Below are 27,685 nucleotides of genomic sequence, written 5' to 3' on the forward strand. Positions count from 1 at the left end.
AAGTATGCTCCAATATTAGTTGGATATAAATGGGGCTGTCACTCAAGGCATTCATATATTCCAATAGGAAGAGTATCTGGCCATGCACATGAGATCACCATTGAGCAGATTTCAGATTGAGCAGATTCAATGGTTAATGTAGCAGCAGATATGCGGATAGTTTTTGCATATAGTAGATGGCAGCAATATAACAAGCAGTGCAGCATAAGATAGTAGTGGCAACAAGGCAAAAGCATGAGATTCCAATCAGTTATAAGGAGTAGAAGTTAGCAAGCAGCACATAATCCCTATGAAGTGGCCGCTTGTGTGGTAAGATGTATCGGTATGGTGAGGAAAGGCCAGTCTACTCACATAGCGTATTGAATAGGAGTTCCTGGACCGACTCACCCCTTCCTGCACACACACAGTGTTAGCACAGCAATGACAGATTCAATGGATGTGCTTCCAAACTCACCAACTATTGCATACATAAATACTGGCCTCGCTGAAGTCGATCATGCTGTTCCAAGCTTGGGTAGTGTGGCATAAGCTTCCACACATCAGTGAGATCAGACAGTTGCAGTTCCCATGTAGAGCAGCGTGATTAACACTGAGTGCTTAGATTGGTCTGTCATGGGTGGCCCTAAAGTGTGGGCGTGATGACGTACCAACTTCAATGCGTTTTTCTCACCTGGTCACATAACCTTCTTCAGGAGTGAGTTGTTTTAGGTTAAAGCAATGGTCCAGGCAGCAACATGGTCCATAAGCAGTCTAGGGTCAGTACAGGCAGCAGGAAGTGACATGGTCAGCACAACCAAAGTATTGGTCCAGGAAGCAGACAGAAACATGGTCCATAGAAAGTCCAGGGTCAGTATAGGCATTAGGCATAAACATGCTCAGCACAGCCAAAGTATTGGTCCAGCCAGCAGGCAGGAACATGGTCCATAAATAGTCCAGGGTCAGTATAGTATCTTTTCAAAGCATCAATCCTTCCTTTACACCCACCCCTCCCTTCTTTCCACACACCTCTTCCTTCCTTTCACCACTCCCTTTCTTCCTTCCACCTCTCCCTTCCATCCACCTCTCCCTTCCTTCCTTCCAGCCACCCTTCCCTTCCTTCCAGCCACCCTTCCCTTCCTTCGTTCCTTCCACTCACCCCTCCCTTCCCTCCACCCCTTCCTTCCACTCCTCCCATCCTTCCTTCCACCCCTCCCTACCTTCCTTCCTTCCTCCCTTCCTTCTACCCCTCTCTATCTTCCATTTCCTTTCTTCCACCCACCACACCCTTCCCTCTGATCCTTCCTTCCTTCCTTCCACCCGCTCCTCCCTTCCCTCCAATCCTTCCTTGCATCTCTCCCTTCTTTCCTTCTGCCCACCCCTCCCTGCGATCCTTCCTTGCACCCCTCCTTTCTTTCCTTACACCTACCCCTCCCTTCTTTCCACACACCTCTTCCTTCCACCACTCCCTTCCTTCCTTCCACCCTCCCTTCCATCCACCCCTCCCTTCCTTCCACTCACCCCTCCCTTCCCTCCTTTCCTACCTTCCTTCAACCCCTCTCTTCATTCCACTCCTCCCATCTTTCCATCCTTCCACCCCTCCCTCCCTTCCTTCCTTCCTTCTACCCCCTTTCTTCCTTCAGGGGTTGGGTGGGGCAACTGGTGGCGAGTAACTCTTAAGTCCTGGCTACTAGCTCAGGACTTGAAATTTTGAGCCTTGGTGTACACGAGTAGGCACGTTGTAAGCCCCTCCCACTGCAATTTTGCTACACCCACAAATCACTGCAGTGCATCACCTATTTATTCTCCTCGGGGTACCAAAGGGTTAAATTGCCCCAGGAAAAGAAATAACTTTGGCTCTGTACTGTACTTCCTGGAGCACATTGGAGGATCTGATTTGACAGTAGAGTGTGAGTGACGCCAGAAATCTGCTTCATGATTGGACACAATATGGATCCTTCCTGGTTCTGGAAATCTATATTACCAGTCCGGTATAAGAGTATTGGCAAACACGAGGATTAGATATTTTACAGGCATGGCCAATGGTGGAAATTGCCAAACACCAAATTATGATACTCAGGGAAACCTTTCCCAACCTTCCTACCATAGTGGAATCATTTGTCCCAGTGACCAGCAGGACCTTCTGGAATATTCTGGTGAAGAATAAGTGCACTCTCAGACACCGTCACGGGGAGCTTTGCAAACTGCCACTGCATGGCTCCCTCAGACCCCCCCATGTTTGTCAGGCTCTGCTATCCCACCTACATTCCCAGCGTTGACATAGTGGGTGACACTGGGTGGAGGGGGGAGAGATCATAGAACATCCGATCGCTGATCACCCCTAGAAATGGTGAGTATTAGGCCACTCCTGGGGTCAGTGCCATCATTCCTGACCACTGTGACTGGAGAAGCTGTGAATGGAGCTTAATCTGCTCTCCATTATCTTCAGAGGAAGGCAGGAGGTACATGAGGGGTCTGATAGACACCTGATGTCTCATTAAAGAGAACCCATCACAACAAAATGCTACCATATGGGGGCTATTGGTTTCTTATATGTTGGCATTATAGTGAAAAAAATTAAAGGTACACCCAAACACCTAAAACCTTGCCTCATAATCATTGAGTTCCTACATACATATGAACCAATATTTCACCTGTGCCTACATACAAAATCATGGGTTGCATCACACATTACATCACACCATGCATGCCGCAGTGAGAGCAATCATTCTCCATCCATTATTCAGGGTTACCTCTACACTGAGGACCTGGAAAGGCTTTTTTTTATAATTTACTTTTTATTAATTTTTAAAGAAAGTACATCAAGCAAAGTTGCATAGAATTGTAGAATAACAATCGTAAGGCTATGAAAGAACAAAGAAACAGGCTCATCGATGAGATGCATATAGGTACATACAATGTCAGTGCATTACAGTGAATTAGTCATCATTTTCAGACAGTTGAATAAACAAATCGGAAATGGAAAGATCCCACGGTTCCCAAACGGCTTCAAAGATGGTGACAGAGTTAGCATGTAAGGCAGTGAGGTACTCCATTCGCCTGATCTCTACTATAACCGTCACCAATTCCGAACGTGTAAGAAATGTAGTAGAAAGCCAATGCATGGGAATGGTTCTCCTGGCTGCTGTTAAAACATGGGAGGAAAGTTTCCTGGCAAATTTAGAGAGGCCTGGTATAGGTAGGCCCAGCAAAAAGTGGATGGGCTCAAATGGAATTGGAGCCTGTAAAAGAAGGGTTAAAGACCTCTCTCCAGAAGGGTGCAATGTATTGGCAAGTCCAAAAAATATGGAAGAGGGTGCCTATTTCCTCGCCACATCGCCAGCAGACAGGAGAAACACTCGGATTGCGGGCATGGAGAACCTCAGTGGTCTTATACCAAAACATCAGTATTTTGTAAGTGTTTTCTTTATATACTACACAAATAGAAGATCTGGAGGCAGCTTCCCAAATCCTACTCCATTGATTCAAGGCACTATCACGTTGGAAGATTTGGGGCCATTTGCGCATATAAAAGTGTGAATCAGGAGAAAGGGGGCAGGCGTCTTGAAGCAGCTTATAAGTAGAGGAAATTATGCCCCGTTGGTTTGGACCCTGAGTGCAGATGCATTCGAAGACAGTAGGTTTCTCAAGGGTCAGAGATGGGGCTTTGAAGGAGAAAAAGTGACGTAGCTGTAGATAAACATGATACTGGTGAGATGGCATACAGGTAGCTTTTTGAATCTCGGAAAAGGGTTTAAGCTTATGGGTCACTGGGTGGGCCAAGTGTTGCAGGTGAAATAGTTCGGCCTTGGCTCAGGGACTCGAGCCAAAGCCAAACTATCAGGGAGATTGGGATTAAATATGACATTGGTCAGAAGGGAACACAAAGAATACAGGGCAAATTGAACCCTATACAACCTCCATATGGATAACGTAAAATGCATGGACCTGAGCAGGAGTTGTTTGTAAGAGGTGGTTTCAATGTCGATCATAGACCAGAGTAGAGAACAAGGGTACGTTGGACACAATTGTAGCCATTCAATCTCGGCCCATTTATTAGGGGGGCGCTGGGAGGACCACAGGACAAGAGTACGAAGGTGAGTAGCCAAATAGTAATAAAATAGTAAAATGTATCAAACGAGCGCTAGGTAAAAGTAATAAGCAGCTGGCATGAAGGTGAACCTCAAAATCCTTCTCATAGACCAATGAATATAAAAATGCAGCGCTGTATATAATATGGATAAATCGATCAAGTCAACTGTATGTATGATATAGTAACAATAACATGCGCTGTGGAGCACTATAACCAATAATGTGAATAATGTCCTGGTGTTGACGTTTAACCTCCTCGGCGGTATGATTCTTTCCGGTTTTTTGTGCTGAAAGCGGTACCATTTTTTTGCATGGAAATATGTAGTTTTTTATTGTAGGCTGTAATTTTTAGGAATAACTCACTGAAATCTGTCCGAACAAGAGTCTAGTAAACATCCCGGGTAGGATAAAACTTGAAACACGAAATCATAAATTATAATTTAATAAATAATCATAAAAAATAATAATATAATAATAATAAATTTAATTCAATAATATAATCAAACCAAAAACACTGAAATTTGAAATACAGAGGCAAATTCGCACATCGCTGAGCAAAGTCGCAGAATCGTTTTCAGTGTCTGATGACGAATTTCCCCCACGAATCATTATCACTCAATTCTGCAAGTGGTTCTGATTTACTATCGCTGTTCTCTAGCCGGTCTAAACCGCTTTTGACCTAAAGGGACGCTTTTTGGACGCCATGGACTTTTCTAAGTTTCCAGGCAGAAAGAACAGTCAAAATGCAGGCAGGGCGCCGGACAAAGCACTCGGGACAAAATGTATGTGAAATGCATTGAAACAGCAATGACAGCAAAAATGAAATTTTTTAAAAATTTCAAATTTCCCGCCGGTTCCGGCGCCCGTACGTCCCGACGTCACAGGGACCGGAACACGGAAGCCGGATGCCGGCATCGGCCGGAGGAGATGGCCGGGGATGCTGCAGGGGACACATCGTGGGAGCGAAGGACAAGGTAAGTGCTGCAGGGACCCCCGGAGAACGCCGCATGGTAAGCCTGAGTGTAGCTCGGGGTTACCGCTCTTGGTACTGAAATTTTACCCCGAGCTACACTCGGGAATACCGCTAAGGAGGTTAAAGTGCACAAGTGATACAAAGGTAATATATTGATTCCAAGTCCAGTAATATATCATCAGGTGAATTTCTGTGATTCCAGTGGCTGTAAATGAATGTATATTGCACTAATTAGAAATATCATGCGCATTTGAGTAATTCAGACCAACTCCTGGTCATCTGGATCTGGAAAGGTATCTCAGAGGGATCATCTGGCCAACCTCAGCAAGACAGGTAATACACAGCGTCACTCTCCAGGCTCCAGGAATAGGCATCCATCCAGCAGGGGGAAACCACTCATAAAAGGTAAGTCAGAAGCTACAAGAATCCACCTTTGGGGGAGCTCATAACAAACGAGCCAGAGAAGAAACCTCTAATTGTGCAGTAATTTTATTCAAGGAATGAATAAATACATATAGTATGCATGCACTCACATCTGGCAGAGACTGACAGAATCCAAAATGGCCGCCGGCCTACCACGTGGCCTGAGCGGCGTGATGTCACCTGCTGGGCTCCTTTCTAATGCGTTTCGTGTCCAAGCACGTTAACAAAGGGGATAACGTGCTCATTTGTTACGTGCCCCCCCAAAGGTGGATTCCTGTAACTTCTGACTTACCTTTATGAGTGGTTTCCCCCTGCTGGATGGATGCCTATTCCTGGAGAATGGAGAGTGACGCTGTGTATTACCTGTCTTGCTGAGGTTGGCCAGATGATCCCTCTGAGGTACCTTTCCAGATCCAGATGACCAGGAGTTGGTCTGAATTACTCAAATGCGCATGATATTGCACTTTCTGGTTAGTGCAATATACATTCATTTACAGCCACTGGAATCACAGAAATTCACCTGATGATATATTACTGAACTTGGAATCAATATATTACCTTTGTATCACTTGTGCACTTTAAACGTTAACACCAGGACATTATTCACATTATTGGTTATAGCACTCCACAGCGCATGTTATTGTTACTATATCATACATACAGTTGACTTGATTAATTTATCCAAATTATATACAGCACTGCATTTTTATATTTATTAGCCAAATAGTATGACACAATATCTGGGGCCCCCAGACCTCCTCTAGATCGAGGAGAGAGAAGGATAGTACAGGCTATTCGGTGAGATTTATTATGTCAAAGTAAATGGAGGAAAGATTTCTGAAGGGAACGCAACTTGGACAAGGGGATAGGAACAGGGAGTGTCTCAAACAGATCCAGAAGCTTGGGTAGTATGGACATTTTTAGGACATTGATCCTTCTGAGGAAAGAGATGGCAAGATTGTGCCAGGATTTTAAGGATTGAGAAATAGCATGAAAAGGGGGACAAATTAGCTTCATAAAGGGAGTGGTATGAGGAGGTAAGGTTAGTACCTAAAATCTCAAGATGTGTGGGCACCATCGATAGGGATTTGCCTGAAGGGAAGATAAAACAGTAGATGGTATATGGAGCGGTAATGCTTCGGTTTTAGACGTGTTGACCTTATTATTATTATACAGGATTTATATAGCGCCAACAGTTTGCTCAGCGCTTTACTATATATAAGGGGAGACAATACAGCAACAATACAGTTCAATACAAGAGGGATAGCATGGCCTGATCCTCGGAGCTTACAATCTAAGAGGGAGGGGCTAGTGGTACAAAAGGTAATAACTGTGGGGGATGGACTGGTAGGAGGAGTAGAATATTCCATTATTAGCTGAGGGCAGGATAGGCTTCCCTGAAGAGAGAGGTTTTCAGAGATCGCCTAAAAGTGAGTAGAGTAGGCGATAGTCTGATAAATAGGGGTAGAGAGTTCCAGAGGATGTGGGAAGCTCTGGAGAAGAGCATGGGAGGAGGAGACAAGGGAGCTAGAGAGCAGGAGGTCGTGCGAGTAGCAGACCTTATATCCTGACAGGGCTATGAAAAGCTGTAGAGTACGATGTAAGTAATGTGGGGCTCCATCAGTGTTAGCAAGATATCATCAGCAGAGACAATTTAAAGTCAGTATTGTGGGTGCATATCCCATGGATATCTGGATTGGATCTGATAGCTATAGCCAGGGGTTCTAAACAGAGAATAAACAACAAAGGGGAAAGCAGACATCCCTGGCGCGTGCCATTGGACATCCGAAAAGAAGGGTCTAGAAACGACCCTAATTTGACCTGGGACGAGGGGGTGGAATAAAGAGCTTTTAAAGCATCTCCAAACGGACCACTAAACCCAAATCTCTCCAGGACTAGAAACATGTATGGCCAACTTAATCGGTCAAACGCTTTTTGGGCGTCCAAGCTCAACAAGAGAGTAGGAATCGGGGACTTATTGACAAGATAAATCAGGTCAATGGTCCTCCTGGTGTTATCTGTGGCGTGTCTAGCCGGGACAAAGCCCACCTGGTCTCTGTGTATAAGCTTGGAAATACATTTGGCCAGTCTGTTAGCTAGAATTTTCGTAAAAATCTTGTAGTCAGAATTCAATAACGCATGATAATTACCGTATTTGCCGGCGTATAAGACGACCCCCTACTTTTCCTGTTAAAATATAGGGTTTGAGCTATACTCGCCGTATAAGACTACCCCTCTTCCAACACACACCAAATAAAAAAACATCAGATTTGATTTCAATATGGTATGGTATTTCAGTATGGTATTCCAATGATGGGGTGCTATTCCTCCCACTGACACCAATGATGGGGCATGATTCCTCCCACTGATACCAATGATGAGGCACTACTCCTCCCACTGACACTAATGGTGCCCCATCAGTAGTGTCAGTGTGTGAGGAATAGTGTCCCATCATTAGTGTCAGTGGGAGGAATAGTGTCCCATCATTAGTGTCAGTGGGAGGAATAGTGCCCCATCATTGGTGTCAGTGGATGAAATAGTGCCCCATCATTAGTGTCAGTGGGAGGAATAGTGCCTCATCATTTGTATCAGTGGGAGGAATAGTGCCCCATCACTGGTATCAGTGGGAGGAATAGTGCCCCATCATTGGTATCAGTGGGAGGAATAGTGCCCCATCATTGGTGTCAGTGGGAGGAATAGTGCCCCATCATTGGTGTCAGTGGGAGGAATAGTGCCACATCATTGGTATCAGTGGGAGGAATAGTGCCTCATCATTTGTATCAGTGGGAGGAATCATGCCCCATCACTGGTATCAGTGGGAGGAATAGTGCCCCATCATTGGTATCAGTGGGAGGAATAGTGCCCCATCATTAGTCAGTGGGAGGAATAGTGCCCCATCGTTGGTGTCAGTGGGGAGGAGGAATAGTGCCCCATGGTTAGTGTCAGTGGGGAGGAGGAATAGTGCCCCATCATTGGAATCAGTGGGAGGAATAGCGGCCCATCATTGGTGTCAGTGGGAGGAATAGCACCCCATCATTGGTATCAGTGGGAGGAATAGTGCCCCATCATTGGTGTCAGTGGGGGAGGAATAGTGCCCCATCATTGGTGTCAGTGGGGGAGGAATAGTGCCCCATGGTTGGTGTCAGTGGGGGAGGAATAGTGCCCCATCATTGGTGTCAGTGGGGAGAATAGTGCCCCATCATTGTTGTCAGTGGGGAGGAGGAATAGTGCCCCATCATTGGTGTCAGTGGGGAGGAGGAATAGTGCCCCATCATTGGTGTCAGTGTGGAGGAGGAACAGCGCCCCATCATTAGTGTCAGTGGGGGAGAGGAGCGGCTGCTCCTTCTTTCAGTTCGGCAGCTTGATTTTCGCGGGGCCGTTTGGCTCCGCCTCCTCGCCAGTGATTGGTTGCCTGTGTGCGCTGGCGCCCAATCACCGGTGAGGAGGCGGAGCCGAGCGGCCGCGCGACCATCGAGCGACCGAACTGAAAGAAGGAGCAGCCGCGCTTCCTGGACCGGATCATCGTGGGACCGGGACCGGAGCCAGGTAAGGTACAGCAGCCCCTCTGCCCACCCCTGTACTTAGTGTCCGTTGGAGGACACCGCCCCTGGAAAAAGTGCCGCCCTGACACACTGGCTCGCCGTATACTGGCGTATAAGACGACCCCCGACTTTTCAGAAGATTTTCAGGGGTTGAAAAGTCGTCTTATACGCCGGCAAATACGGTATCTGGAAGGGAATGGTCCTTATCCGGCTTGGGGATCACTGAAATGTATGCACGAGTAAAATCATCGTGTGGATGTGACCCCTTCAGGAGATCCCGAAACAAAGTCAGAAGGTGGGGGCTAAAGTGCCAATAAAGCACTTGTAATAAGGAAGACAGTCCAGCCCTGGGGACTTGTGAGTAGGAAGATGTTTGACAATATCCAATAATTCTTCAATGGATATATCCGCGTTTAGAGCTGTAACATCGGAAGGCGACAAACGCGGCAATTGTAATGAGTCAAAAAATGCTTCAAAAGCAGCCATCTGAAGGGGAGGGTGAGTATCAGGGGCTAGGCAATTGTAAAGCTTCTCATTCCCCAAATATTGTAGCCATAACATGCGGGTCATACGTGGGTTTGCCATCGGAGTGGAGTAGGTGGCCTGTTAGCAAGAAAGGCTTTTATAGCATCCCCTAGGGGCCATTTCCCAGTACCAAAGTTCGTCATGGTTTCATCATCACACCATTGTAGGGCTGGACGTGTCTGGTATCTATTTACTCAGCACAACCTCCTTTTGTTCCTTTTTCTGAGGTCAAATATTGCATTTGTTAGTGAGATGGCACTAATTCCTATAAAACTTTGTGCCATTGAATCGCCGAATGCACATTTTCAGTTTCAAGCCGATGGTTGGTTTAATATTTCTGCTTGGATGACCTTCTATCCTTCAGTGTGTTCTGTACTCACAAGTGTTATGTAGATGAATCCATGCCTGATGAAGGGATCTAAGGGCTCCACTTATAGAAAATTCATTGGACGGAAGAGACAAGTGTCCATCCAGACATTACAAATTCTGGACCTATGTGATTTCCTTTGATTGTCAGCTCCATCTAGTGGTCATAATGCAGTATTTTCCTGAAATACCTCCATCAGTAAAAGGAGCAGAATATGAAATGATGGTCCCTATTTGGAGCCAATGATCATATGAAATAAAAAGTGGGCGAAAGATGTCACAGCCGGGTGAATGCCGGTCACATTTGTTAAACTATTTTTTAATAGATCTCTAAGTGTTTGTGAAAGCTTACACCACCAATGAAGGGTAATGACTCCATTTGTATTCTTCTCCTGCTATCAGTGGCCAACTCAGTCCCACACTTCATCCATGTCTTTGGGGACCTCTGATCTCCTTATGAACTGTTCCTTCCATGATGAAGATCAGCCATGGAGTATATCTGAGGTGTATATCAGGGTGTGCTTCTTCCCCACATGAGAGCTGGGATGTCCAGCAACATTCATCTAGAAGACATTTCCCACACTTAAGGCACTAATACACCTCCAGGGTTGTGTGGGACCCCTGATGTACAGGAAGGCAGGACTTCATTGAGGAAAATTTCCATCACTCAGGACAGGAAAGTGGCTTCTCCCCCGTGTGAGATCTCTGATGTCTGTAAAGACTGGACTTCACTGAAAAACATTTCCCGCACTCAAGGCAGGAATACGGCTTCTCCCCCGTGTGAGATCTCTGATGTGTGTAAAGACTGAATTTACGTGAAAAACATTTCCCACACTCAGGACAGGAATATGGCTTTTCCCCCGTGTGAGATCTTTTATGCACATTAAGACGGGATTTAGAAAGGAAACATTTCCCGCACTCAGTACAGGAGAAGCTCTTCCCTGTTGGAAGGCTGGCCCGGTCCCGCACAGTCTGAGGTTCCTCAGGATACGAGGAATCTGATGGTCCATCTACACTGGGTGGTGCCGGATGGACATTGGAGGGAGTCGGGTTTTCTCCTGGACTATACTGTGTGATGTCCTCATCTTCTACTTTCCAGTCTGGAGACAAAGTGAGACAATCCTCAGAGGTTTTCCTCATCTCCCGGCCATGGACTAAAATACAAAGACAAAGAGGATTACTAGACAGGAGCGGATTGGTTCCCCCAAACCAGGACTCCGCCCACATCAGGCAGCTTGGTCTCTGAGGAGCTTACAATTCCACCCTCAAGGGAACTAGGAAATGGCTCCTCTGATCTCCTACCAGGTCATTTCTTTATTCATGGACCTTAGTCAGAGAGTGAGGAAACAACCAGAACTGTCTTTTATAGGAGGGACAGTGATGAGGGGATTATAGGATGAGGGTCCCCACCCCCTCTATCACTCATCGCCATCTTCCCAACACAAGAAGTACTGCACTTCCTTATTTAGTCCATGATTTAGTCATGAAGAACAGCGGGGCTGAGCCCCACCAGAGGTCAGAGAGTGAGGATGGGGGGAGAACAACCAAGATGAAGACTGGACTGATCCTGAAGACCACCATCATTGGGGTATTGACTCCTCCCTCATTATCACTTTCTGTTTAAGGGTCCAAAGTAGAAGGATGTTATCACATTATTATCACCATGTAAAAGTCTGTGCTCCAATCACATCATCCGATATAAAATGTCCAGCTGGTAGGAAATGGGTGCAAAACAGGACCTACTGTACATAATGTACAACTTATTATATAGGATACAACAGTTAGGAGTATACAATACCAGAATAATGTAATGTACAACATGGAGTGCAGGGGTCAAGACTCTATAACATGCAACTTGTACATTTGTGCTCAAAAGTTTGCCTGCCCTGGCAGAAATGGTGAGATTTGGGCTCTGATAGTGAAAATCTGACTGATCATGCCAAAAACTGTCTTTTATTTAAGGATGGTGACAGGGGTGGTTTGACCATTTGGAAACTCAGGCACTGCCCAAGGGCCCGAGGTCAGTAGGGGGCCCCATGAGATGCCCCCGGTACCTTTTTCATAGGCTTTTTTGAGTTTGGGCAAGGACACAGGGGCCCCATGATCCCCTATTGCTCGGGGGCCCCATGAGATGTCAGTCCACCCCTGGATGGTGATGATATGAAGACATTTATTATCACATAGTTGTTTGGCTCCTTTTTAACCACTTCCAGTCTGGGCCAATTCTGGCATTCCTCTCCTGCATGTAAAATACATAATTTTTTTTGCTACAAAATGACCTAGAAGCCCCAAAGATTATAATTTTTTTACTTCGCCCTAGAGAATAAAAATGTGGACATTGAATATTTTTATGTCACACAATGTTTGCGCAAATGCATTTTTGGAGAGGAAAAATACACTTTAATGGATTTTAAAGCACAAAAACACAATATAATACCCAATTATTTGGTAGGATATAAAAGATGATGTTAGGCCAAGTAAATAGATACCAAACATGTCATGCTTTAAAATTGCATCCCCCTAAAAATCTCCATAGGCAATGCCTTTACAAGTTACCAGTTTAAAGTTACTCCGGAGGTCTAGCAGTAAAATGATTGCTCTCATTCTGAGATTTGCAGTGATACTTCACATGTGCACTGTGCGATTTACATATACGTTTAGGTTCTATGTGTGCATGTGTGCATGTGTGCATTTGCGCATGAGCATGGGGCGCTTTCATTTTTTAAATTGCTTTTTTATTTACTTTTTTTGCAGATCTCTGCCCCCTTTTTGACAGCTCAAACAAGCTTTATAAATTCTGTACTTTTAATGGATGTAGAGAAGAGAATACTGCAGATAAATAGGTACAACTTATGTTGGAGGATTTGTTTCATCTCTGTGTATTAGCTGAGGTCAGGCACTTCATTGGGTATATAGAAGGGTTTACAACCACTTTAAATGTTTTCTTGCTGCCTCCCATCTCCTGAGACTGCACTCAGTGACTTGGGTCTGAGACTATACAGACATATCCCTCCACCCGGCACAGCCAGCAGATAAAAGAGAAGGTACCCTGGGAGAATTGTTCTGTCAGAGATCTTACTAGACCCGGGCATAGGGAAGGAGACCCAAATCATATGTCCAGGTGCCTAGGTCGGCAATGCTTATGGCAGAAATGAACATTTTGCTGCCAGCTGAGCCCCAGAACCTCCATAAATCCAGTCTAGATACATAAATTGTGTCTGCAGCACAGAGAAGGAAGATTATCCGAGAGAAATCCAGGAATACAGGACGGGGAACACAGCTCAGGAAAGTGACCAGGGGATTACAGGCTGATATCACCCAGTCCCCGCCCTACTCTGGACCAATCAGTGAGCAGTATGGGTGGAGGAATGGATTTAGTGTTCATGACCCACCTGTGCTGATCTCTGTAGGAGTGTCCTCCTCTATAAATGTCCCCGTTATTCCATCCTCCTCCATAGACTGCTGATCATCCCTCACATACGCCTCTTCTTCTTCTGCTTTAACCACTTGCCTACCGGGCACTTATACCCCCTTCCTTACCAGGCCAATTTTCAGCTTTCAGCACTGCCGCACTTTGATTGACAATTGCGCGGTCATGCAACATTGTACCCATATGAAATTTTGATCATTTTTTTCTCACAAATAGAGCTTTCTTTTGGTGGTATTTAATTGCCACTGGGCGCTTTACTTTTTGTGCTATAAATAAAAAAAGTGCAAAAAATTTGAAAAAAGAAAAAAAAATTTCTTTGTTTCTATTATAAAATTTTTCAAACAGGTATTTTTTCTCCTTCACTGATGTGCGTTGATGAGGCAGCACTGATGGGCACTGATAGGCGGCACTGATGGGCACTGATAGGCAGCACTAAAGGGCACTGATAGGCAGCACTAATGAGGTGGCACGGATAGGCGGCACTGATAGACAGCACTAATGAGGTGTCACAGATAGGCGGCACTAATATGCAGCACTGATAGGCGGCACTGATAGGTGACACTGATGATGGATACTGATAGACAGCACTGACTGGCATCACTGCATGGCACTGACTTGCGGCACTGACTGGCACAACCCCTGGGCACTGACTGGCAGCACTGCTGGGCTGCACTGGTGGGTGGCACTGGTGGGCAGCACTGGTGGGTGGGCACAGGTGGGTGGGCACAGGTGGGTGGCACTGGTGGGCACAGGTGGGTGGGCACAGGTGGGTGGCACTTCTGGGCACAGGTAGGTGGCACTTCTGGGCACAGGTGTGTGACACTGCAGAGTGGCACAGGTGGGTGCACTGCTGGGCACAGGTGGGTGATCTGCTGGGCACAGGTGGGCGGAGCTAGTGGGCGCACTGCTGGGCACAGGTGGGCGGAACTTGCGGGTGGCACTGCTGGGCACCGATCATCAGGGCACTGATCATCAGTGTCCTGATGATCGGTGCCGATCCCGGCTGTGACAACTGCCGGTTCTCGGCAGTACTTTCCTCACGAACCGGCACTTGCATTTCCCTGTGATCAGCGTGTCATTGGACACCGCTGATCACGTGGTAAAAGGCCGCTGGGATCGGCCTTTTACCACATCACATGATCAGCTGTGTCTGTAGGACACAGCGATCACGGAGATCGCCGGGTGTGCGCCCCCTGGGGCGCACAGGAGAGCGCGTTCTGGGGGGACGTCATATGACGTCCACCCAGAACTGGCCGGCCGCAGTGAAGCCGTCATTCGGCTATCTGCGGTCGGCAACTAGTTAACCTCAACTTTTATATCTATCAGATCTTCACCCTAAACCAAGAGAATGATAGAAGAGGTCACCTGGAAAATATAAGTTTCAATATTGTGACATCCACACTTGAAAAATATTCACACATTACCTCGATCAGTCCATGTTCTAAATGCTCCGTCCCACCAACCTTGTAATGGTGAGGGATGGTGTGACCTTCCTGTGTGGAATCCCGGGAATACAGAGGACGAGGACATCTCTCTGGTGGGTTTCTATAGCTGGATGACTCCACCATGGTGTCCTGGTACAGATCTTTGTGTTCTTTTAGAAGCTCTGACTCCTCCATCCCCCCATCTTCATCCTCCTCCTCTTTTATCTCTTCTTTGACATCTACTTTAGAATCTCTCAGGTTTGCACTCTGAATATATAATAAAAATGACATCAATGGTAACAATGCAGATAATGTACAGATCCTAATGATACTATCAGTGATTGTTCCTCATCTACCTGATGATGGTGAGGGATGGTGTGACCTTCCTGTGTGGAATCCCGGGAATACAGAGGACGGGGACATCTCTCTGGTGGGTTCCCATGACTGGATCCATCTGTAGGAAACACACACACTGACTGAATCCATTGTTTCTATGTGTTTATCAGATGATGGGGGATCTAGGTGGATCCTCCGTACTGCTCTCTCCTTTACAATAAAGTCTCCTCTTACCCGGTGATGTGAGGGGCGGCTGATTGTCCATCATGACGTCCTTGTAGAGATCCTTGTGTCCTTCTAAATACTCCCACTCCTCCATGGAGAAATAGACAGTGACACCCTGACACCTTATAGGAACCTGACACACACAATGATACAGTCACCATCCAGACACATCCCTTGTCTGTTACTGGAGAATGTCCCAGAATTCCCGGCACCGCTCACCTCTCCTGTCAGCAGCTCCATCATCTTCTTGGTGACTTCTAGGATCTTCTGCATGTTGTGTCTCTCAGGGTTTAGGGAGTCACATGGAGGCACTGTGATGGTCATATGATCACCTGACTTCAGAAGAGGAAATCTCTGTATTGAGGAACCAATAGGAATATTATGTTAGACTCCCAGAATCCTCCTCACCTCTCCGGTCAGGTCTGTGTTTTATTAACCTTTACCCGCCCGGTCTATGGCCAGATGGCGGCCGGCAAAATTCCTCAGCATTCCGGGTGGACGCCATATGGCATCCCGGGCATGTGCAGTTTGTGCGCTTGCAGAGCCACGCCGCGGCGCAATCTGTCACCGGCCGTGTACCTTGGACACGGCTGATGACAGATCTGAGTACCGACCCCGTTGCCGGTACCATGTGACCTGCTGTGACAAATCACAGCAGGTCACATGACAGTTGTATACAATGGATGGCTTCATTCATGCCATCCAATGTATACAAGTGTGTCTAGCTGTGAATGGTCACAGCAATCACATGCACAAGCTGAGCCAATCACAGCCCAGCTGTGTCATGTGATTAGCCGTGGCCAAATCACAGCTAAGCACAAAAAAAAAAAGCCCTGAATGAATCAATGTCATTCAGGTAAATGCTTGCTTATAGCAAAGTAATTCTTTGCTATAATTACTTTACTTATAGCAAAGTAATTCTTTGCTATAAGCAAATTGTGTAAAAAAAAAAAAAAAAAAGAAAAAACAAAAATACTGATCACTTCCCCAAAGTAGTACAATGTTACTATGGTAACATTGTACTACTTTGGTCATAGTGAAATATGAAAAAAAAAATCTTAAAAAAAAGAACAAAAATGTAATAAAAAAAATAAAAAAATATATATTTTTTTATACTGTCACCAGTCAGTGTCCCTGTTCACCACCATGCCAGTTATATGATGACGCTGTACTGCACTGGTGACAGTATGTAAAAAAAAATAGTGAAAATAATTTTTTAAATTTTTTCATTTTCCGAAAAATTCTGACAAAAAAAATACAACTTCAAAAAACTTGCCATGCCTCTTATGAAGTACGTCGGACTGTCTACTTTGCAAAAAGGGGTCATTTGGGAGATATCTGTACTGTTCTGACATTGGGGGATATCTGTAACATCCTGACATTTGGGGGATATCTGTACCGTCCTGACATCTGGGGGATATCTGTACCGTCCTGACATTTGGGGGATATCTGTACCGTCCTGACATTTGGGGGATATCTGTAACATCCTGACATTTGGGGGATATCTGTACCGTTCTGACAATTGGCGGATATCTGTACCGTCCTGACATTTGGGGGATATCTGTACCGTCCTGACATTTGGGGGATATCTGTACCGTTCTGAAATTTGGGGGATATCTGTACCGTCCTGACATTTGGGGGACATCTGTACCGATCTGACATTTGGGGGATATCTGTACTGTCCTGACATTTGGGGGATATCTGTACCGTCCTGACATTTGAGGTATATCTGTACTGTCCTGACATTTGGGCGATATCTGTACTGTCCTGACATTTGGGGGATATCTGTACTGTCCTGACATTTGGGGGATATCTGTACTGTCCTGACATTTGGGGGATATCTGTACTGTCCTGACATTTGGGGGATATCTGTACTGTCCTGACATTTGGGGGATATCTGTACCGTTCTGACATTTGGGGGATATCTGTACTGTTCTGACATTTGGGGGATATCTGTACCGTGCTGACATTTGGGGGATATCTGTGCCGTCCTGACATTTGGGGGATATCTGTGCAATCCTAACATTTGGGGGATATCTGTACCGTTCTGACATTTGGGGGATATCTGTACCGTGCTGACATTTGGGGGATATCTGTACTGCGCTGACATTTGGGGGATATCTGTACTGTCCTGACATTTGGGGGATATCTGTACTGTGCTGACATTTGGGGGAAATCTGTACTGTCCTGACATTTGGGGGATATCTTTACCGTGCTAACATTTGGGGGATATCTGTACAGTCCTCACATTTGGGGATATCTGTACCGTCCTGACATTTGGGGGATATCTGTACTATTCTGACATTTGGGGGATATCTGTACTGTCCTGACATTTGGGGGATATCTGTACTATTCTGACATTTGGGGGATATCTTTACCGTGCTGACATTTGGGGGAAATCTGTACTGTCCTGACATTTGGGGGATATCTTTACCGTGCTGACATTTGGGGGATATCTGTACAGTCCTCACATTTGGGGATATCTGTACCGTCCTGACATTTGGGGGATATCTGTACTATTCTGACATTTGGGGGATATCTGTACTGTCCTGACATTTGGGGGATATCTGTACTGTTCTGACATTTGGGGGATATCTGTACTATTCTGACATTTGGGGGATATCTGTACTGTCCTGACATTTGGGGGATATCTGTACTGTTCTGACATTCTTGGACCTCAAGAAATTAGATTGGCTGTCAGTACTTCAGGATTGATCAATATTCAGATCTATACCATAGTTTGTGAACTCTATAACTTTCCTACAAACTAAATAATACATCCTAATTTGGGTTATTTTCACCAAAGACATGTAGCAGAATACATCTCGGCCTAAATTTATGAAGAACAATTATTTATTTGCAAACTTTTATAACAGAAACAAAGAAAAACTTGTTTTTTTTCAAAATTTTCAGTCTTTTTTTGTTAATTTAGCAAAAAATAAAAACCCCAGTGATGATTAAATACCACCAAAAGAAAGTTCTAGTTGTGTGAAGAAAATGATAAAATTTTAGTTTGGGTACAATGTGGTATGACCGCGCAATTGTCATTCAAAGTGTGAGAGCGCTGAAACCTGAAAAATGGCCTGGGCAGGAAGGGGGTAAAATTGCCCGGTATGGAAATGGTTAATAGACATAAGAGTGATGTCATGAGACCTCCCAGAATCCTCCTCACCTCTCCGGTCAGGTCTGTGTTTTATTGATAGAGATGAGAGTGATGTCATGTGACTTCCCAGAATCCTCCTCACCTCTCCGGTCAGGTCTGTGTTTTATTGATAGAGATGAGAGTGATGTCATGTGACCTCCCAGAATCCTCCTCACCTCTCCGCTCAGGTCTGTGTTTTATTGATAGAGATGAGAGTGATGTCATGCGACCTCCCAGAATCCTCCTCACCTCTCCGCTCAGGTCTGTGTTTTATTGATAGAGATGAGAGTGATGTCATGCGACCTCCCAGAATCCTCCTCACCTCTCCGATCAGGTCTGTGTTTTATTGATAGAGATGAGAGTGATGTCATGTGACCTCCCAGAATCCTCCTCACCTCTCCGCTCAGGTCTGTGTTTTATTGATAGAGATGAGAGTGATGTCATGTGACCTCCCAGAATCCTCCTCACCTCTCCGGTCAGCAGGTAGATGATCTCCAGGGTGAGGTTTAGTATTCTCTCAGTCATGTGACTCCGGTCCTCCTCCATCCTCATTGATGTGGTCATGTGATCTATGGGGGTGTCTCTGTAGATGGATAGCAGAGAATTATCTGGACTGTATTGGTTGTACAATATTAGGAGGGGGATCTAAGGGGTTAATAGATGGGCTGCCTCCAGTGGGAATTGGAACATATAGATAATGTTACAAAGTGTTTATCATGTTTCTTGCAAACCTTTACTTGGTCTGCTTTGTCCAACAGAAGTAGAAACTGCAATTTATTTATTTTTTTAATATCAGAAAAAAGTTATTTTCTCCTTGTCCTTTGACTGGAAACAGATATATTTGTGTGAAGCACCAACAGGCCTAAATGCCGAGTCAGAAGCTGCAGACATCACAGGGGGTCCCTATACCTGGTGGGGGGTCTGAGAGCAGCCATGATGTCAGTACATTGGAGCTGGTGATAGTGGAAGGTATTGAGGAGCCAAATGTACCCGGTTCAGTCTGGTTTGTAAACAGAGCGATCTGGGATTCTTGTATCCATACCGGACCCTTGTCCAAGATGAGGATCTGCTATACATGGTAATAGAGGACTTCCAACAAAAAAAATCAAAACTGTGCAGGGTTTCCCTTACATGATCCGTTTCCAGTGACTACTCACCATGAATGACAACTCGCAGTGACTATGGAGGAAGAGGACAGGCATGACGATGGAGGAAGAAGATGGACATGATGATGGAGGAAGAGGACAGACATGACTATGGAGGAAAAGGGTGGACATGACGATGGAGGAAGAAGACGGACATGACGATGGAGGAAAAGGGTGGACATTAAGATGGAGGAAGAAGACGGGCATGACGATGGAGAAGACGATGGAGAAAAAGGACAGACATGAGGATGGAGGAAAAGGACAGACATGATGATGGAGGAAGAAGGACATGACGATGGAGGAAGAAGATGGACATGACGATGGAGGAAGAAGACGGACATGATGGAGGAAGAAGACGAACATGATGGAGGAAGAAGACAAACATGATGGAGGAAGAAGACGGACATGATGGAGGAAGAAGACGAACATGATGGAGGAAGAAGACGGCCATGACAATAGAGGAAGAAGACGAACATGACAATAGAGGAAGAAGACGGACATGACGATGGAGGAAGAAGACGGACATGATGGAGGAAGAAGACGGACATGATGGAGGAAGAAGACGTGCATGACGATGGAGAAGAAGACGGACATGACTGTGGAGGAAGAGGACGGACATGACGATGGAGGAAAAGGATGGACATGACGATGGAGGAAGAGGACGGATAGGATGATGAAGGAAAAGGATGGACATCATGATGGAGGAAAAGGATGGACATGACGATGGAGGAAGAGGATGGACATTATGATGGAGCAGACATGATGATGGAGGAAGAGGACGTACATGACAGGGGTTACTGGGTGTACATAGGAAATAACATCTAATTACCTCTTCTGCTGCCAGTTCCACCGTCTCCTCTCTACTTCCTGTCTGTACCTGTCATTACTTCCTGTCTGTACCTGACATCACTTCCTATCTTCCATAGAGACTTCCTGTCTGGGTAGAAGTGAGATTACGGCCTTGTGGAGCTCAGAGGAACTGCAGCCCTGAGAAATATCTCATAGTGTGATCACAGCCTTGGGCTATGTGTTCTGAATGTTTTCTTATCGTATATGTCCTTTATATATTCCTTTGTGGGGAAGTTACAGACCTGGTTTATCCAATCTCATCCGTATGATGGCAATCAGCCTATTAAATCCTCCATAACTAAGCAGCAATGTCCCGAGGATTACATCTTTCTCAAGCATTATAACAAAATAACTATTGATATTATTATCTATGTCTGGGACCATGGCTGGATCTGGTGTTGACTTGCCACATGAAATATTCTCATCTATAACATTTACGTTACACTAGTGATAAAGAAATATATCTCTATGTGAAGATCAATTCAGACGATGATAGCGTGAAGAGGGATTTATTTGTGAGAACATTGTATAAATACTCAATTTTTAGATATCAAAGTTTCCATCCGAATACCTTGTATGAGGGATTCCTAGATCACAGATGATGAGTGTAGACCGTATAGTAGGAACCCAAATCCATGGCACCGCTCCAACCTGCACCTCCTAATGACCACGGATCATCCAGGTGATAGCACTTGTAGCCCATCTCCTCTCCAACATGAAAATATAGGAAGATGGAGAGTCACACTCTGCAATGAGCTCATTCTTCATATTTCATTCTGTTGATGATGAAGTAACTGCATACATATAGTCTCCTCCCGAAAAACCACACTCCCTAAACACGTTTCACCATAATTGGCTCATTCACATAGAGTTGGGTTGGGGCTACTCTATCCTTGTGAACGAGCCCATTGGGGTGAAATGCAGAATAAAATATGAAGAATGGGCTGATTATGGAGTGTGTCTCTTCATCTTCTTGTAGACGGTATAGTCACAGATCTCAGGAGAAATCAGGAGAGATTGGATGTGATGAATGATACCTTCCAATGGAGAGGATTTCCATCAGAATTGTTTAACCTCACTCCATAAACTATAGACAAAAATCTGAAAAAAGGACAGAGTGTTAGAAGGAATGTAGGGGTTCCCTTTGTGACCTGATATAGTTCCCTGAGATTTGGTAGGATTATCCAAGTGAAATGATAGAACCATTTTTATGAGAGTGTCATGAATGGTGGTACCAAAGATACGGGTATGTGGGATACCAGCTGGCATCCAAGGTATTGTCCTCCATTGTGCCACCTTGGAACGCAATAGATTGTTTCTAGAACCACAGTGGAGAGAGGGCAGAGAACAGGGCTCACCATTAGCAGGACAAATGACAGGGGTCACCACTGGCAAGAGAGAGGACTAGGAACTCTGGTGGCAAGAGAGAAGACAGGGGTCACTGCTGGCAAAAGGGAGAACAGGGGTCACCAATGGCAGAACAGAGGGCAGGGTCAAAACTAGAAGGACAAAGGACAGGGGCCACCACTGGCAGGACAGAGGACAGGGGTCACTGCTGGCAGGAGAGAGGACAGAGATCACTGCTGGAAGGGCAGATTTTTATTTAACATATAAAAAAGTCATTTTAACATATATTTTTACATATTTTTGTAAATGTATTCCAAAAATGTAGATTTGTATTTTTAAAGACATATAGTATATTTGAAATGTATTTTTAAAAATATTTTTCATATATTTTGTAATAAAAATGCATTTCAACATACAGTATATATATATAGATATATCTCGGGGGCTGCAGTTCCTCTGAGCTCCACAAGGTGGGAATCTCACTTCTACCCAGACAGGAAGTCTCTATGGAAGACAGGAAGTGATGTCAGGTACAGACAGGAAGTGATGTCATATACAAACAGGAAGTGATGTCAGATACAGACAGGAAGTGATGTCAGGGACAGACAAGATGTTTCATTAATGAGGAAATAGAAAGGAGACTCTGTTGGATCTGGCAGCAGAGAAGGTAATATGTAGATCAACCCCTTCAGAGGGATGAGTTGATGATAATATATCTTGCTCCCAAAGCTGGCCTACATGGTTCAGTTTTATCGCTCTACAAGGACGTCATGATGGACAATCAGCCGCCCCTCACATCACCGGGTAAGAGGAGACTTTATTGTAAAGGAGAGAGCAGTACGGAGGATCCACCTAGATCCCCCATCATCTGATAAACACATAGAAACAATGGATTCAGTCAGTGTGTGTGTTTCCTACAGATGGATCCAGTCATGGGAACCCACCAGAGAGATGTCCCCGTCCACTGTATTCCCGGGATTCCACACAGGAAGGTCACACCATCCCTCACCATCATCAGGTAGATGAGGAACAATCACTGATAGTATCATTAGGATCTGTACATTATCTGCATTGTTACCATTGATGTCATTTTTATTATATATTCAGAGTGGAAACCTGAGAGATCCTAAAGTTGAGGTTAAAGAAGAGATAAAAGAGGAGGATGATGAGGATGGGGTGATGGAGGAATCAGAGTTTCCTAAAGGACACACAGATCTGTACCAGGACACCATGGTGGAGTCATCCAGCTACAGGAACCCACCAGAGAGATGTCCCCGTCCTCTGTATTCCCGGGATTCCACACAGGAAGGTCACACCATCCCTCACCATCATGAGGTAGATGATTGACAATTATTGGTAGTTGTGATTTATACACAGCATGTTTGTTACAATGAATGTTTTATTATATCTTTCAGAGTGGAATCCTCGGGGATGATAATATTGATGTTAAAGAAGAGTATAAAGAGGAGGATGAGGAGTATGGAGTGATGGAGGAGTTCTCAGAAGGAGACAAGGATATGATGGAGCCACCTAATACCAGGAACCCACCAGAGAGATGTCCCCGTCCTCTGTATTCCCAGGATTCCACACAGGAAGGTCACACCATCCCTCACCATCATCAGGTAGATGAGGAGCAATCACTGATAGTTATGATTTATACACAAGTATGTTTGCTACAATAAATGTTTTTATATTTTTCAGAGTGGAAACTTCGGGGACTATAATATTGTTAAGGAAGAATTTAAAAAGGAGGATGAGGAGTATGGAGTGATGGAGAAGTCCTCAGAAAATCACAAGGATATGATGGAGCCACCTAATACCAGGAACCCACCAGAGAGATGTCCCCGTCCTCTGTATTCCCGGGATTCCACACAGGAAGGTCACACCATCCCTCAAAATTACAAGGTTGGTGGGACGGAGTATCTAGAGCATGGACTTGTTGAGACAATTTGTGCATTTTTCATGTGCGTTTATATTTTACCAATGATTTTGTTCTTGGTTTAGGGTGAAGATCTGATAGATATAAAAGTTGAGGTTAAATCAGAAGAAGAAGAGGCGTATGTGAGGGATGATCAGCAGTCTATGGAGGAGGATGGAATAACGGGGACATTTATAGAGGAGGACACTCCTACAGAGATCAGCACAGGTGGGTCATGAACACTAAATCCATTCCTCCACCCATACTGCTCATTGATTGGTCCAGAGTAGGGCGGGGACTGGGTGATATCAGCCTGTAATCCCCTGGTCACTTTCCTGAGCTGTGTTCCCCGTCCTGTATTCCTGGATTTCTCTCGGATAATCTTCCTTCTCTGTGCTGCAGACACAATTTATGTATCTAGACTGGATTGATGGAGGTTCTGGGGATCAGCTGGCAGCAAAATAATGATTCATAGCCTCTGCGCAACCTAGGCACCTGTCAGGGCATGGACTTGAACCCGAGACCTCTACTGTGTCTGGCAGTAACTCTTCTCACTGAGCTACCTGAGATGTTGGATGGCACTCTGCCTAATCCTTGAACTCTTTGCTCATCCCATGAACTTCCTTAAGGCATATTTTTGCACTTCTTGTTTGGCAGATTATTGTGTGTTCTCCATCCAATATCTTGCTCTTGTCTCTCCTGCTACCAAACGTACCTTCACTTCTGACCTTTTGGCTTGTTCCTGGACTATGATTCTGCCAACCTCCCAACCCTCAACCACTTGTTACCAACCCTTGGCTTGTTTACTTACTACTACTACTGTGACCTGGTACTAACACGCAGCAAAACCCATTTCCACCATCACGAGCTATGGTGATACTGGTTAGTGCTTAGACCCCACACCTCAGGTGAGCCTGTGTCATCCACCAGGGTGACCTGCTTGTATACCTATCCTGTTAGTTGGTCTGTTGTTATAACTACTGGTCTCTGAGTCTGACCTCTGACTGTAACAGAATAATCTGACCCAAACATGGAGTTCGCTATAGCCAATGCCGTGGCTCCTTTCAGGCACCAACTTTCAGAACTGCAAGAGTTCGGTGTAACCTACCAAGAAAAATTTTCCGAACTGGAAAGTGTGGAAAAGGGGCAACAGGAGGAAATTCATGCTCTGCAAAGACAATTGCTTGACGTATGTTCACGCAATGTTGCTAACACACGAATGCCTCTGCCACTAAAGTTCAATGGAGACCGCCGCCATGACGGAGGTTTCCTAAACCAATGCCGCATTTATTTCCAGATGCAACCTGCTGCATTTACTTCTGAGAAACAGAAGGTATTGTTTGTTATAAACATTCTGACTGAGGAAGCCTCTCCTTATAGAGAAGAAGACAGCACAACTCTGAATAATTTTGAGACTTTTCCGACTGAATTGAACCAGGTCTTTAATGATCCCAACTGTTACGCTACCGCTGAAGCAAAGCTGCATAGCTTGCGGCAGGCTAGACGCTCAGTTGCAGAGTACACAGCTGAATTCCGATGATGGATCTCAGATACCACCAGGAACCCAGCAGCACAAAAGAATCAGTTCCGCCAAGGGCTCTCTTAACTGGTTGAGCTCATCGGAGTAGAGACTGTCCCCCCTCCCTCAGGAATGCGTTCAGCGTGCCTTACCAGTCCCTGCCTTTAAAAAATCCTCTTGCCAAATAAGGTATTGGCTTGTCCGTGGTAGGGAGACACCCATTTGATTTTTGTAGAAAAAAGAAGTGTTATCTTTTGTGTTTGGTCAGACAAGTGAGAGTCAGAAATGTGAAGTCTGTCGGCTCTGTGGCATCTAGCTGACCAAGAGTCTTGTTGGACCATCGCAACTAATTGCAAGACCAGAAATCCCTTCTTTAGCTCATCAGACTTGAAACTGCTTATTTGGCAAGTACTTACTTACCTAAACTTCTTTCGGTTATCTGTTCACTGTGCTGTATTGCTCTGTATATTTATATATATCTCTTAGTTACATCTTCTCTGTAAATATTTTTATTGCACCTGTTTGACCCTTTTAGTAATAAATCTCTCTTTCTGAAAGTGTTGAACTGTTTCTATAACTCTTAAGTGCAATTTACAAATCCCTGCCTTTAAAGAGACGCTACTGTTGGTTTAACTCTCCATATAACCGGCCTGTGTCAATGACCGGGTTATACGGACGATTATTTCAATTATTATAGTGTTATAGCGATATTGGGAGTTTCCTCTTTCTCTGAACCAAAAGGAGGTGGTGGCAGTGTGAAGGGTTAATTGCGTAATTAACCTGACCCAGTAACAATCGCTCAGGCTGCAGGTACACAGACTGTAGTCCATTAGCTGGAAAATCTTTGTGCTGGGTGCAGCTGGGCGTGGTATTGTTACGCACGTCACATCGCGGTTTGGATCGTCCAGTCCTTCGGTCACGAGTTTGGTGAGAGGGTCTGGGGTCTGACGCCGCGCTCGTGACAGAGACTACTAATGATCTTGAAGCTTTCATCCAATTATGCATCCGAACTGATCAGAGACTTACAGAAAGGAGAGATTGGGAATGTTTGGAAGTAATGGTGGCATACGTTTCTCTACTAAGCAGTTCATTCAGAAGGATCGAAAAGTTTCTCCAGATTCTAACACATCCAAACCTATGCAGGTAGATACTATTAAGTAATCTAATTCTACTCAAGAGAAAGAGAAGACGTTTGGAGAACTTATGTCTATATTTTGGGGATTCTGGGTATTATACAGTTAATTGCCCCCAAAAAAGTTAAAAGAGCAGTTGCTGCGACTGATGTCATAGTGCCTGAACAAATTAACTCCATTACCCAGTCTATCTCCCCATTGATCCCTGAAGAAAACAAAGTTGGTTCTATACAGTCTCATTTTGTCATCCCTCTCAAACTTATCACTGAGTGCCCTGAATTTCTGTGTTCTATGCTGGACTGCAGTGCAGGGGGGGAACTTTATGGACATAGAGTTCACCCACAGCAATAGTATTCTCACAAGAAACAAATCTGCCCCTTTGATATAGAGACAATTGAGGATTCAGCTTTATCAAAAGGACCAGTTACCCATGAAATGGTTCCAATTTGAGGCTGACCATTATAAGACCATCAGCTTTCAGTTGATTACATCACCTACATTTCCTGTCATCTTGGGCATTCCTTGGTTTTCTACCCATAACCGCTCCATCATCTGGGGAGAACGGACTATAAATTTTACGTCTCCTCTCATTGTGAGGAACATTGTAAAGAACCATGTTGTACAAGTTATCGACCAATAAACATAATGCCGATCAATTACCTCCTCATCGCCCATATGATTGTCCCATTGAACTGCTTCCAGGGGCAGAAATACCGTTTGGCAGCTTTTTCAGTCTGTCAGAACCTGAATTTAAAGGTGCTCAGGGGTGGCTTGATGAGAATTTAGAGAAGGACTTTATCAAACCCTCAACATCTCTTGTAGGGGCGGGCAACCCTGTTCTTTGTTGAGAAAAAGGACTCCACTTTGCATCCATGCATTGATTTCAGGGACTTGAATAAAATCACTTTTAAAAACTGTTATCCACGCCATTTAATCCCTGAAATGTTGGAAAGACTCCGCTCTGCCAAAGTCCTTACAAAACTTGAATTACAGGGGATGTATAACCTTGTATGCATTTGTCAAAGAGAAGAATGGAAAACAGCCTTTAGAACCAGATATGGGCACTTCCGAGTCCCTAGTTACAGTGAAGAAAATGCGTATTTGCTCCCCTGCTGATTTTGAATGTTTGCCCACTCACAAAGAAATGATCAGTTTAAAAATCGAATGTTCGGTGTATTGTAACACTGAGAGACAGAATAGCAACAACAAATTCAAAAGGAGTGGCTCAAGAAGAAGCACATTAAAGTCCTGGAGTGGCCTAGCCAGTCTCCAGACCTTAATCCCATTGAAAATCTGTGGAGGGAGCTGAAAGTTCGAGTT

The 27,685-nt window shown here is 44.9% G+C and overlaps 1 pseudogene across 1 annotated transcript in view; it reads left to right on the top strand.

Annotated features, from left to right (window-relative positions):
* The window catches only part of LOC149460789 (uncharacterized), a 58,553-nt pseudogene extending 32,508 nt beyond the window's left edge, over nt 1–26,045 (top strand). Inside the window, exons 3-7 of the transcript XR_016313027.1 lie at nt 22,716–22,813; nt 22,903–23,130; nt 23,211–23,417; nt 23,497–23,700; nt 23,800–26,045. The product of XR_016313027.1 is annotated as an uncharacterized LOC149460789 (transcript). The remainder of the gene's footprint in view (nt 1–22,715; nt 22,814–22,902; nt 23,131–23,210; nt 23,418–23,496; nt 23,701–23,799) is intronic.
* Nucleotides 26,046–27,685: the final 1,640 nt, after the last annotated feature.

This window comes from Staurois parvus, unplaced genomic scaffold (genome assembly GCF_062004578.1).
Source record: "Staurois parvus isolate SC_StPar_1 unplaced genomic scaffold, SC_StPar_1.0 ptg000221l, whole genome shotgun sequence".
NCBI classification, from domain to species: Eukaryota; Metazoa; Chordata; class Amphibia; order Anura; family Ranidae; genus Staurois; species Staurois parvus.